This window comes from Sturnus vulgaris, chromosome 3 (assembly GCF_052056855.1).
Source record: "Sturnus vulgaris isolate bStuVul1 chromosome 3, bStuVul1.hap1, whole genome shotgun sequence".
NCBI lineage: Eukaryota > Metazoa > Chordata > Aves > Passeriformes > Sturnidae > Sturnus > Sturnus vulgaris.
In genome coordinates, this window is record NC_142245.1 from 103,790,005 (window position 1) to 103,804,574 (window position 14,570).

The 14,570-nt window shown below is 35.1% G+C and overlaps 1 long non-coding RNA gene across 1 annotated transcript; it reads right to left on the bottom strand.

The window, feature by feature from the left end:
* Positions 1-563: 563 nt before the first annotated feature.
* LOC148224512 (uncharacterized) lies at positions 564-9,194 on the bottom strand. Its single transcript, XR_015802745.1, has 3 exons — positions 5,953-9,194; positions 3,373-3,515; positions 564-1,289 (listed from the first exon to the last, which is right to left on the bottom strand). It is a non-coding gene; the product is annotated as an uncharacterized LOC148224512 (long non-coding RNA).
* Positions 9,195-14,570: the final 5,376 nt, after the last annotated feature.

Here is a 14,570-nt window from a genome sequence, read left to right on the forward strand (position 1 = left end):
CTACTGAGGTTTGATTTGCAAGAAACTGAATGTGTTTGCACCTTGAAAGGCTGAAACAAGAGTTGTTGGTCAGTGAATCCAGGGCAGTGGAGCTTCTCCTGGTCAGGTTTGATGTGTCCCAGGTTTCATGGGAAAGGCAGTTGTGCAAGAGGTGCTCCCTTGGCAAGGTGAGGAAGAGGAGGGAGCGGGTGCTTGTGTAGGATTGTGGAGATATTGGGCAAAGGCCATGTAGGAGTCCCTCATGGGAGAGGCTTGTTTCTAAACTGCTGAATCCAGGATTTAATTCTAACGGAGCCCAGAGGAATAGACAGAAACATTATTAACTGTCTCTATCCATACTCAGAGGGATTCTGTGCCTCTTTCACAAGAGCTAGAATAATACAAGTTGCCATAAACCCATCAGAAATAGCAAAAGCATAAAAGAAAACAAGTCCAGTATGTGCATGAAAAGTGGTGCCATCATCGTAATGCTGAGGCAAGGAAGATGAGATTCAGCAATAAAAATTTCTAGAGCAGTTTTTATTAGTTTTAGATATATATTTATTTTTATTGACTGTGTGAGAATAAAATTTCTCCGAGACATACAGTATACAGAATTCACAAATCCTCGTGCAGAGAGTTCTGCCTACAAAAACATTACACTAATGAAAGGAAGTCCTCAGAGAGAAGCTGTTTAAATAATTAAAATATCTGACATGGTTAAGAAATTACTTCTGCTGCAACTTGCCATTTATTTTTCATCTATTCAAAGCAATAAGATATTTGCAAGAAATTACTTTGAAAAACTTAAGAGAAGAATTTATAAAAATTATCATTAGTAAGGTGATATTAAATTTATGAATAGTTCTCTTATAATTGCAATCATGGAAAAAGATAAATACTTCCAGGTGATGAAATGAGCATGGTAGATTCTCAAAATGGATGAAAGGGGACTTGATCCTGGTAAAGATATTTGACAACATTAACAGAGTCTCATTGGGTCTTTCATGTTAAGTCCATATTTTTCCTCTTGTAGCTATAGCTACAGGAAAAAACACATTATTTTTATTTAACTATGTTTGATTGGGATTTGAGGACATCAAGAAAGAATATATTTCTCTTGTAGCAATTTAATACTGCAGAGCCTGATACAGGCTAGTTCCAATATATCAGCTGGTGCTCAGAACTGGATTGAGCCTTATTAGCAGTATTGACATGTGAACCCATTGCATAACTCAGTGAGAACAGGAGAGCTGCTCAGAGCTTCTTTAGTAACCTGCACTTCTTTGCATCGTGCCCCACAAGCAGATCTGAAATGTGAAAGAAAATATGCTGTTACACTACTGCAATACTGCATTAAGTTTCTCTTATTTTGAAGTGGAGATGGCAACAAAAAAAAAATGAAGGGAAAAAATAACTTGCTGAAACTCCTTTAGTTTCTGCAAACAACGCAAAGATTTAAAACCTTCTTCCCGTTCCTACATAGGGTAAAAAAAGTCTTGTAATTGAAAATGGGAAAAAAATAGAAGGTTGAGTAAGAATATGCTCTGCACTGTTATAGGCAACTTGCAGCATAATGATGTCATTACAATTTTTTTTCTGCTGCTCCCAAAGCAAGTGTCTCTATATGGTAAAACAAAATATTTAGAAATTGAAAAGGAGACACCAAGAATCACCAAAATGACTGATTATTTTCAGCTGATGTCATGTGTGGGGTTTTTTTTTGCATTTTGCAGCACAGAAAACCTGCACTATAGACTTTTATGGTGCCTGTGTACAGCTTTGTGTTGTGCTCACTCTGGCTGTACTAAATTGTAATTAAAACCATTACAGAACTTGTACCAGAAATTCCTATCATGGAACATACTGAATACATAACTAATGAATACAGAAATACACAAAATCTGTGTAGTTTTATTTATATTTTCAAACAATTATTTTTCCACCATTTGATATACTTAATATTATTTTTTTGTTGCTACAGCAGCTCTTTTGACAGTACGGAATTTCTCACTTTCATGTGAAAGGGCCTTTCCTATATTTCTGATGGAACTAATATGAAAATCTAGTGTGCATATCTCAAGGTGACAGAAGATGACACCTAGCAAGCTCACAAATTGAGATGTTGCCTTTTCTGTTCATTAGAAAATACAGACAGTGAAATAATTTGGTTGCAGAGGTGCAATATAGTTTCCTCACAGTTTGCAAAGCTGGGAATTCATTTTGCCTAGTAATTACTGCCTAGGAGCTGGAGTCAGAAATTATCTTTTTGTTTGTTTGTTCTCATCTGTATCACTGACTCTGTTACATTAAGATAAGTAGTTTAATCTGTGTACTGTTTCTCTGTGTAAAATATTACCTTGTTTCACATCACCATAGCACAATGCAAGCATTGTCTGTAACATACTCTATATCCCTTATCTAACTGATACAGGAGAAGTACTAATGTGATATGCTAAAAAATTAATTTGTGTATTCACCTTGTTACACAAGTGAGTTCTTCAGTAACTAGTTTCTCCATTCCTTCAAGACCTGACTTTTTTTCTCTCATGAAGTATTTTGTTCTCCTTTCAGATGTTCTTTATAGTGTTAATATATTTTATAATTTGAATATTTATAATCTGTGACCAGTTTTAATATCTTAAATTAATTTATAATTTTCTGATAGTTTGTCTTTAGCTTTCAGTATTGTGTTCTCAAGATTGCAAATCATGATACATTTTCTTCTAGTAAATTTACCACAAAGTTGATCAAAAGGTTGGAGTACTTCTGCTATGGAGGCAGGCTGAGAGGGTTGAAATTGGATTTAACCATTTTTTCTCACTGAAAATAGGAAACAAAATGGATAAATTCACTGACAAAAAAATTTAAAATTAAAATGACATTTTAATTAGATACATGAGAAAAAAATATATCAAATATGGAGCTGTATAAGCTAAGAAGAATGGATAAACCCATTGTAAGATATAGCATTTTCTCCCATCACTCATTCATCAAGTTCTTTATAAAGCTAATTACTACCTAATTTATTGTAGATTGAATAGCAGGAAATCACTGCTCTCCTGTGCAACACAGCACATAATCCATTAAGGAGCACAGTAGGATAGGAGGCCAGCAGGAACCTCTCTGAGAAATAATCTTATGTCCTCGAAAGGCAGGCAGGAGGCTGAATGTTCAGAGGTCTGTCCTGGTCCAGTCACAAATTCCTGTTGCACTAATCTTAACCAAAACACATTTGTGATCCTGCAGAGCTGTAAAGAGTTCTGTGTCATTAGAGATGGACAATTTGTCCTCCTTTCCCTCATGCTGCCATTGATGATAAGCACAGACCCAGAGCCAGAATGCCACAGATGCAGAATTAAGGCAGTTTAGTTATTGAGTGGACAGATTAACCTGTCAGTCATGTTCCAGGTCGTGCTACTCAGGAGGTCTCTGTCTTCTTCCCAGATACTCATTCCCAGGAACTGTAGGAAATGAACCAATCTGAGAATCGAGAGGGGTTTTTCTTTTTTTCTTTTTCTGGCTAAGAGATTTATCTAGGACACAAACATATACCCAGTCAGCATGGTCATATAAACTTACTTTCTCTAGGAAATCAATCTCAAAATAGAAATAAACATGAAGGCTAAATTGTGTCAGTAAATGATAGAATAACTTTGATTCTCTGTCAATCAGGCTCGTGGTGATGTCAACAGAGGACAACTGTACCGAAATATTCCTACTATAGATTCAATCTGAAGGGAGGCAGAAAACTTTTTTTGATTCATGGTTGGGTTGTGTCTGTATAAGAACAGCCTCCAATATTTTCATGTATGCACTTTCTTTCCATTTCTTTTAGGGTGACTGCATAGGATAAATATTTAGCTGTAAAATTCTTGCTCCTTTTTTTAATTATAACTGTTGGAATTTGTAATAACCACTTCTTCCACTGGTGTGAGAGCCAGAGTCAAGAACTGTAACCTAGATAATAACAAATCATCTCTGTGGCCACAATTTTCACCTCTTCCCACATCTGAACCCTGGGAGACAAAGAAGAAAAAATTGCAAGGGAAAGTAAAGATTTTTGCTAAGCAGGGTATTTTCTTTTTTAAGAAAAAATTTTGGAAATTTGGTAGGGTTTTTTTTAAATTTATAAAAGAGCATGCTTCAATTCATATATTTAGCTGAATTAAGTACATTGCATAAAAATTGCTTAAAAATAACTAAAGTGTGGTGATGCTGAAAGTTTTAAATTTTTCCTCTCATACATATGATTTCTTAGCATACTATGAAATATTAAGTACACCTAATTAGACCGTGCAATCAAAATAATGATGAGACATGTATATATTATAAATTGAGTTCTGTATGTAAAGCATGTTGACATTGTTAGACACTCAAATCTAATCGTCTTCAAAGGAAGTGTTGCTGACCAATACAATAAGGCAAGATTTAAAAAAGAATGCTTAAAATTGGACTAAATTTGTAAAAGCTGCACTATGACTGTAACTGCCCTTCTTGTTTGTGAACTCTGTTCTTCCAGGGCGGTGAACCATAAAAAGAATTCATGTATTTTAACTTAGGTTAATTTGGAATATTACAAATTATATACATATGATAAAAGAGGTAATTTTTCCCATCTACTTTACTTCTGGTAGAAGACTCATCTGAAATAATTCTGCTCAGTCTGGGCACTGCACTTTTAAATAAAATTCAGGTAAAACAGGTACAATTTAGACAGCACAAGAATAACAGATGGAGAAGACACAACCCATGAGAAAATTCTGAAGGGTCTGGCTGTTGTAGATTATAAAAAAAAATCCTGAGATATCTTGTAATGCATGAAACACTTCTAGATAGACACTGATAAATATTTTTTCTCCTCAGTCACCAAAGGCAAGACACAAGGAATTTAGGTTTGATATTAGGAGACACAAAAGGAGTGCTGTCATTAGACAGGCTAAGGGTGGTGAAACAAACAGGGAACAGGTCAGATGTCTTTTCTGGGTGGATTTGGTCCTGAATGAATGAAAATATTTCTTGAGCCTTTAAAACCATCCTTTGCTGTGATTCTGGGAAGCAGCTAGTTCTTACCATTAGTGACAAGCTCCTGCTAAATTCTGGCAGATTCCATTTCCAGACTTGCTTTTCCAAAGTCTCACACTTAAAACTGCATCATGCTGATTAAAGAATAATTGTCCTCATTAGATAATCAGCCTGGTGAGCCATTTGGAACTCAATCCTGCTATTGCTAGTTAATTTTTAACTATTCACTAAGCAAGTAAAAATGGAGCAAACTAGAGCATTGACAGAGATATTAGCTTGTCTCATACAGGCACCAATATAATTTTCTTCAAAGGGAAGTGCAAGAAATCTTGCAGGGAGCTGGCATGAAAACATGCTTTCAGTCATCCTCTTCTGATTTTCTCTTAATCATTTGCAATTGAAATGTGGACATTCTCAACATTTATGCAAATCCTTAAGTTTTCTTACAAACCTTCTTAAGTCTTAGTATTATCAGCATTCATAGCAACCAGTTCTAAGTTTGATTTTTCACTGTTAGGATATATTCTTCTTACAGCTTTAAGTATTCCTGTCAGTTGTATTGAATCTCAATTTAGGTTTTTATTTCTTTGAATCATATTTGTTTTGGTTTATTTTTTTAAATTTTGAAAACAAGCAAATATAAAATCAAATCAATCAAACTTCCTATAGGTCCTTCTTTTCCTCGTCTTTCCCTGTATGAAATGAGCACCCTTCACATTTTCATTCTGTCATACAATTCATACAAATTGTCTGTTTCTGTGGTGGGTCTAACAGCTAAGCTCCCACCCAGCCACTCACTCACTCCCCCGACTTGGCAGAACAGGGGCAGACATTAAGATATTATGGACAAACGTGAGGGAGAAAACTCATGGGTTAAGATAAAGACAGGGGATTGTTTAGCAGTTACTGGCAAACGAGACTTGGGGAAAATTAACTTCATTTATTCACCATTGAAATAGATTCATTCCTTCACTCCAGACTCTCAGCCCAGACAGCACAGAGGGGATGAAGAAGAGATTATGGTCAGTTCATAGTGATTTCTCTCTGTCACTTCCCTTGTTCTGGCATGAGCTCTCTGCAGCCCTCAGTCCTGCAGGAAATCTGCTCCAGCATGAGTTTTCCATGGGCTGCAGGGAATATCTGCCCACCTCCTGGAGTGCTTTCTCCTCCTCCTTCTCTGATTTCAGTGATCTCTGTTACTTCTCACTCTTTTACCGAGTCCTCTTTTCTCTGTTGTTGGTTTTGGGGTGGTTTTGTTTCCTTTTCAAAGCCTGTTTTCACATACATCACACAGACCCCCCGACAGGCTCAGCTTTGACCTGCAGTAAGTTCCTTGACACTGGACAGCTGGATAGCTGGACATTTAGGAAACTGATCTGTGAGAAGCCATCCCTGCAGCTACTCCTCTTCCCCTGCTAAAACTTTGCCATCTACCCCATGAATGTCATCAGTTACTTTTCAGTGGGTTGCTGATTATAGACCATTTATTTTGAATGTAAATTATTTGGCATTTTACTCCCTTTTATTACAGCCACCTGAAACCTTTTTCATAGCTAGCAGGTAGAACAATTCTGAATTTCTCAGAGTAATTTAGACAATCACGTGTGGCTGGTAAATATTCCTCAAAACAAAACAGAGCTGTCCACAGACTGATAAGGGTAAACAAGCAAATTTTCAGAGAATGCAGCAAGACTGCAATGGATGTTTCCAATGCTGTTTGGAGAAAATACACTTTAGTAAGATAAGACATGAGAAGAGACATAGCAAGGATATGTAAAGTGCAAGAGAAAAAGAGTCTGATAGTCCCTTAAAGACCTAGGTACACAGAATCCCATATGCAGCCATAGCTAGGGGAATTCTGGGAAAAAATTCTAGGATGGACAAACAGGCATGAAAATAAATGAAACATAAACTCTTATCCTGAATCTGGACATCTAGTCTTCTCTACTGGCAGATAAGGAACTCCCATAACAGGAAATTATGCAAGAGATCCTCTGTGAGGATGTTTCTTCCCAAATCCATGAAAAATACTCTAGAACAGTGTACTGGAGAAAAAAGTTTATAAAACATTTTTGAGCAGTGTCAACAAAGATATTGTTGACAGAGCTAATAATATTTAATTTTTCATTAAAATATTCTCAAGTAATATCTACTAGAATCATAGCATTTTTACTCTGTATATTAAGTTTGTTTTGAATGTCTTCAGTTATCTACAAAAAATCCTGGTACTTTGAAAAAGGACTTAGTTATGTCGTTCTTGAAAAGTCACAAGATAGCATTCTGTGGCTGATGCAACTCCAGTATTTATTTTTAAACTCAGGGTTCAAAATACGTGCCTTCGAATATAATAGAAAATTATGTTCTATTTCCCCATCAAATCTAAACTCTTTTATTTCTTTTGCTACATTTATCTTAGTTCTTCTGACTAGGAATATTATCAGACATGATGTTTATGAGGTAGCATTTCATTCCCTTTTTCACATTTCACTCAGCCTGAAAACAGTATTCAGAGTTTCAGCTTTGGGCAGAAGGCTGCATTCTTTTCACTATTTCAGTCAATTAACATAATTTACAAACCAGAATCATTTTCCTATAATAATAAACTCCAGAGCACCTTCAATTCCCATTTAATTTCTCAAATTTGCTGACTGCAGCTGCCCACCTCCCCTTTCCCCGCCCCAAGCTCTATTTTGGCTTGAATGGCTTCCATAAGCAATATGATTTTTGAATTTCCTAACTAAAGGCAATTAGTTCTCTTTTGCTGTACATATAGATTAAGCAACTTAGATGCCTTTGTCACACTGATGCAGGATCAGTCAGCAGAAACCGTTCTTGAGGTAGCACAGGAACTCATCTTAAGAAACCACCTGGAAAAGGAAGAAATCCAGTGATACATTAGCACTGAAGATTTTGCCGTGAAAAAATCAGCTGAAGTGTGAAACTGCATTGAAAAATGCATTTTATGATATCAGGTTAGGAAGCAGCCAAGAGCTCCTCAAAAGATGAAAGGGAAGATGTAAGGTTTTCTTTGCATAGCATAATACCCCTGCTGCTTACATTTGCAGAAGGTTAAATTTTGTTATATATATTTTCTGGCAGGCACAGCTGCACAGAAGAAAAGTCTATAAGAGATAAATACAGAAGTGAATTTGATAAAACAGAAAACCCCAGCAAATATTTAGTTGCAGCAAAGGAGACATATAATCAGACCTCTTCCCAAGAAAAGGTCAGATACAAGATGAAGACATATGAATTTTTTACCTTTGAGAAAAATCTAATAAAACCATCTGATTCCTTATAAAGCTGCATTGTTGTTACAGCATGACAGTCCGAAAAAATACCTGAAGCAAGTCTACTGTTGTCAAGTTTTACCTTTTCCCATCACTTTTCAGAGCCTCTGCAGCAGCCATGATTATCACTGAAAACCATGAATCACATCACCTTCACATCCTCCATATGTGTAAGAGATTTTAGTCTTTACTCTTGTTTTCAAAATACTGTTTGTATGAACTGTACTTACATAAAAATTGGGAGTGGGGGTGTACCAGAAGGATGCAATTAGGATGGTATCACTGTTATTCCAAACCTGACTGTGATACAGAACACAAATACAAATTACATTTTTTTAAGAAAAAAAGCTTGCTCCAGGGCTGGCCTTTAGGAAGGTTGTGCATCTGTCATACAGGAAGAAATTAAAGGTTTCTATGCAGTGCCTCCTAACTACCAGGGCAGCAGTAGTGGAAGACCATTTCTTCCTGACATTTAGTCTCATCAAAAAGAAAGTCTGCAAAATTCTCAACATTTATCATCCTTTGACAGCATAATGAGTGAAGCTGTCATATTCATACTTCACTAACATTTGTTGCCAAGTCACAATGTTGGAAGTTATTCCACTAGGGAATGCCTCACATTTTGTGGGCTGAACTCAACCCAACAAGCTAGAGCCAAGTCTAACTATTCCTAGATTTTTAGAAGTGAATTCTACTTCTGCAAGTGTTGTCAGATGTGTGAGAAATGCAAACTAAGTAAATAATTTATCGTTTTTATTAAATGCTGTCATGTTTCTGACTGCTAAATTGCTTTTCTACGTTTCTTATATTAAGCTGAAGGGACTCTGCTAATGGAAAGCTGTCCAGAGCCAGCAACAGAAAGTTTAGGATGGGACCCTCTTTAAAAAAGAGGTGAGGGGATAAGAGTAATCCCTGATTATTTTAAAATTCTATCTTTACAATAATTATCAAACACCACCAACATGAGTAAATTTTAGCTGCATTTCTTCTCTACTATTTTGTCAGGTACTAGATGTCATAACTTGCAAAAATGTTGTAAGGGTCAATATATGGGATTGAACTAAAATTCCAATATTTTATTTAAAATGTAGACTTAAATAGCATTAAGAATCTATTTACTTATAGATTTAGATTAATTTAATTCATTATAATTAATTTATATATTATAATTAATTAATAATTTTAATTGATCATAACGATTAAAATGTTGTAATAAGAATTTAGATGGATCTCTGGCAGAGAAAAATGCTCCATTAGAAAATATAAAGCATACAAGATTATATGTGATGTCCCAAGTTCACAAACTAACAAGGATTCTGGAGAATGCTCTGCTCTGCTCTGCTGTTGCATAGGTACAGTGCATGTATTGTTGGATAGCATCTAAGGTGGCAAGGGGCATCAGCTAAATAACTCAGATGACAATCTGAGCAAATTGGAATGCCCAAGGAGATTATCTGTTTTCACTGTGAGAAATACATCTGATTTTGTATTCTAAATCTAAAATTAATAGCTTAAGAAAATGTGGGAAATTGTGTGATGTTTCAAGATGTTGATTATTGATGAATGATAAAGCTATTACAAATTTTATGAGGAAGACTTGTTTGATTGTGGAAGCATAGTTTTCTTCCTCACCCTTATGCATTTTCCACATCAAAGCCATAAAGTTTATTTTACAAAATGCTTGCAAGCTTTTGAAAAAAGTTGCTCAGCCTTAGAAAAATATATTAGGCTAAAATTATGAAAAAATATCTGGGCAAACACACCCAAATGAGGCTAATGTGATAAGCAGAGGAGTAGAGTTGCTCCTTGTATAAAGCCCTTTGTCTTCAGTGAATCATATTTTCTACCATTTATGCTTTGAGGTTTACAAGACTAATCTGATGGGCATTGTCTCTTTTGACTTCATAACAGCTTACACAATTGATATCAGTATTGGCGTTGAAAAATAGGCAGAAATCTTTATTACTGATTTTTAAAAGAACAGACCTGAAAGAATTTGCCATGCTAATTATGAACCATGATAATTTTGTGCTCAGGATTTTTTATCTGTTTCAATATTCAATCTTCATTAGCTTTCAGATGGAAACAAATTAACAAGAATAATCCTATGCTCTTTGTTTACTCACTTTTTTTAATATTTTCTGAGGAAATTTTCACACATAAAAATGGAAAGAGCGAGGCTTTTACCGAAGCTAATCTGGCTCTAACTGAGTCACAGTAGTTTTAAATGCTGCATTTTTATTAATAATGCCTCATTTTCCTTGATCTACAAAATACTCTATGCACTATTATGAGATATTGCAGTTAAATGCACTGCCATGTAACTATCTTGACCTTAATTATATGAACTCTGTTACTCCTCATGAACCAACTGCTCTCCAACACTACCACTATTTTGATTTTAATTTTTCTTAAAAATAGCTAGTAAATATTCGTTGATGTCTCTCCCCATTTACTTTAAAACCTCTGATAATTAATGAAGCACTTTAGATAGCTTCTTCTTGCACTATAAAAGCTTCTCACAGAATTTTAGGCAAAATAAAGTCACTCCTCATAGCTGCACAAGATGCTGCATTTGATGCTGTTCACAGCACTTATACCAATCCTTTTCTTCCACTTCCCTTTATTGTGACCACTCCCATCTCTTTTTAGCTTTCTTAGAAATTGTTACACAAAGCATTCTGCCAGTATTTGAAAATGTGTCTGTATATATAGACAGAGAGTGAGTGAAAGAGATCACAGAAAAATATCTTAGTAAGCATTTCAGCCTTCTTGGCATCTGTTATTTGCATTCTTTTCTTGGAAGGATAATATGTTCATCTAGCAGAACATGATTGATTAACTGAGCAGAAGGGATATTTTATGTGTGTCACTATTTGGAAATGCCATAGTCTGTATCTATTCTCCTGCTAGTTCCTTTTCTCACATGGCTTAATGCAAAATGCCATCTTTGCACTGCCCAACCATATTCTCTCAAGTTTCATCATCATTATGGAATATTACCTTTATTTCATAGGATATTTATTTCATTTCAAGTATGATTGGTTACATAACCCAAGGGAAAAAGACATACTTACCATTTTGAAAAACATCTTTGTATGAAAGGTCTTAAAACATTTTCTTATCAAGTTAGTATTCACTGGAAAAGTGAGATGAAGCTGAAGCTGATTTGTTCATCAACAAAGTCCATATAGCACACAAGTAGCAACAGTGAAAACTTCTTCAACTAAACCATGAACATTGATCAGTTTCTGTCTAAAGATGTGCTTTCTTCAGGTTTTCTGAAATCTATTGAGTATTCTGGATCTAGGATAAATTTGCTACTAGTTGTCACTCTGTTTAACTCTTCTTGTATCATTTCTTCAGAGTAACAGACTTGAAAAAAAAAAAGTATATATGGATTATGAGTTGTTAATTCCCCTGTAAAAAAAAAATCACTATCATTCCCATGTAGATATGTGCTTAATCCCAATTTATATCATTCCTTCATTGAATATACCAGTATTAATATTTATTTCCCTTTTCCAATTCCAACTTAGATAATTCAAGGTTTTAATATAGTCATGCATAAAGTAAAAATTAATATAATTATGTATTAATTATTGTAACCACACTATGAGAGTGTGGGCCTACCTGCTATCCAGAGTCAAATATACCCTCTACAAGAAAAAAAAAAAGATAAATCAATTTGTGGTTAGTGCATTTACTTTAGAATCTTTCTGATTTCACAAAGTAAATAAAAAGCTTAAATATAAAAAATTTCTAGTTCCTATATTTCTTAGTTTTATCTCTAAGAAAGCATTTATGATGGGCTTATTTCTCAAGGGAAATGATAGCAACTCAGAATAAAATCGTAGGCTGTTTTCATTTCTCAGTGTTATAAGCATTGATTGTCAAAATTACAAACTATTCATATAGTTCACTCTATAGATTCAATTTATTTCATGTGCAGAGCTTGAAAATATATTTTTTTTATCATAATTGTTAGGTAAATTGGTGGGGAATTCACTTCACCTAATGTAAGGCAAGATAATTGTCCAAATAATCATTTGGGTTCCTGCTAAAGTCAATTGGAAAAAAAGGGTAAACCAGAGGTTGATTCATCCCATCTGTCTTTCTCACATATCTTAAAAGTGGGATGAAATCCTTCACAATGTGCTTATCACTCTTGCCTGATCTGCTGCAGCACTTGCTTACATAGTGTGACTTGTGGATCACTGAAACTGAGACAAATGTTTTAAACTTTCCCTCAATATGCCAGAAAAACAATATTTATATTGTTGAATATTTATGTGCTTTTGTTTTGAAACCTCAGCCTTTCCTCTCTCTCTGCAGTTTTATTTTGTTTGAAGAATAGGCATGGAATAAAACTAAAGCAAATGAATATGTCACATGAAACTCTTTGCTTGAATTTTGTGATATCTAGACTTTTTGTGTTCTGTCCCCACCATTTTTTTGTTTTATCTTCCTGAATGCTCATAGAAACCAAGCAACAATGACAAGTTTTATATGGATAAGAATTGCTATTATTGCCAGGGGATAGTACAGGATGGGTCTAGTCCTTCATAATTTGGATCCCTTTTGCAATTCATTTTTCCAGTTGTTTAAAAAAATCCAACCCTCAACATTGAATTATTTCTGTACATAGTACAAAATATTTTCAGTCTGACTAAAGCTTATTAGACCCCAAAAACAGAGGAGTGAAAAATTTCTAAATTTGCTTTCTTTTCCATTTCTTTCTGATTGCAAGCAGGGCTTTTCACATGACACGGGACTCCATGGTGGATTCACCTTCCTGTTAGACTCGGGAGGAGGTGATGGTGAGAAACACCCAATGGCAGAGATGAGCCCTTGCCACCATGGTCCTTTTCATGCTGCTGTAACTAAGCAACAGCTCACATTCCTCCTGTCAAGAGTTTTTCAGGCTGATGTGCTATTGAGACCTAAAGAAAACAAAAGTATATGCACACATCTACTCTCAGAAAAAGTCAAATAGTTTCAACTGGAAAAATAACATTAACCACCTTATATCTTGTTAGGATTTTAAAAGATAATTGATGACTTTTATTTTGATGAAAAACCAGTTAGATGGCTGCAAACTTTGAACATGATAGAAGCAAAAAGCTTGAGACACAAGCAAAATAATAAAATATTTTCTAACAAACAAGTACCAAACACTGTCACCAAGTTGTAACCCACAGACAGAATATACCACCGTCTATCCCATGAAGGAGTCCTGCAGGCAAATCTGCATTCAGCCACAGGTGAGTAGGAACTGTAACTGATGTTACACCCACAGATGTCTCTTTAAAACACAGCTAAGAACCTCTCTTGTGTTAACAATTCATAAATAAAACTGAAAAAATAGAATTCAATAATTTTCATAATTGATAAACCCTTAAATTTTACTTCTGCTCTACTAATTAGCTGCAATTGGTACATCTTTCTCAGCTCATTCTGTGTTATTTGGTGTCTCTGTCAGTAACTTGGATTAGATTGGAAAAGCCTTTTTGGTAAAAGGTTGGAGATGACACAGAGGTTGAGGCTGTAATAAATAATGAAGATGATGGATTACTGAAGAAGCAGCACTTTGGGATCAACAGTTATATGTAATGCTTTGTTTAATATATCCAAATAGATTGTTTAAATCAAATTTGTCATCTGAAAAACCATTTAATTTAAAGGATGAAAAACCACTCTGGAAAGAAAAATGTTAGAGAACAATTTAAAAGCCCAGGAAACCTGGATTTACAGAAGATCGGTTAGGACAAAACTTTTGACTGAGAGAGTGAGCTCTCTGTAAAGTATCAGGCATTTTCCTTGATGTAGGTACCACTGGGGAAAAACAAACAACCAAACAAACAAAATAACAAAACATTTTACTTATTTCATGGGCAGCAAAAATTATAAATTATTTTGGAAGAGACCAATGGGGATGAGGTGCCAGTGTCTTCATTTGAGACACACAGACTTGCCTGAGTTTGCATCTTCAAGTAGTAACATGCAAGTTGTAGAAATGAATCTGCAGAATAATACAGCTAGTGCTGGGCACCAAACATCCACACTGCAAATGGATGAGAGTTTTATCTAACACTACTTCCAATCTGGTCCTGTTTTTTCATGCTCATAAGCAACAGGGTCAAATCACAAAGTACCCTGAAGCATGCATCATCCAGATTTGGATCCATCTAGATCCAGTCTGTGCAATTAAAGGCTGTGTTATGAGGAGAAGCCAGGAGTATTAAGTGGGGATGACTGTTGATTTCCTTCAAAACA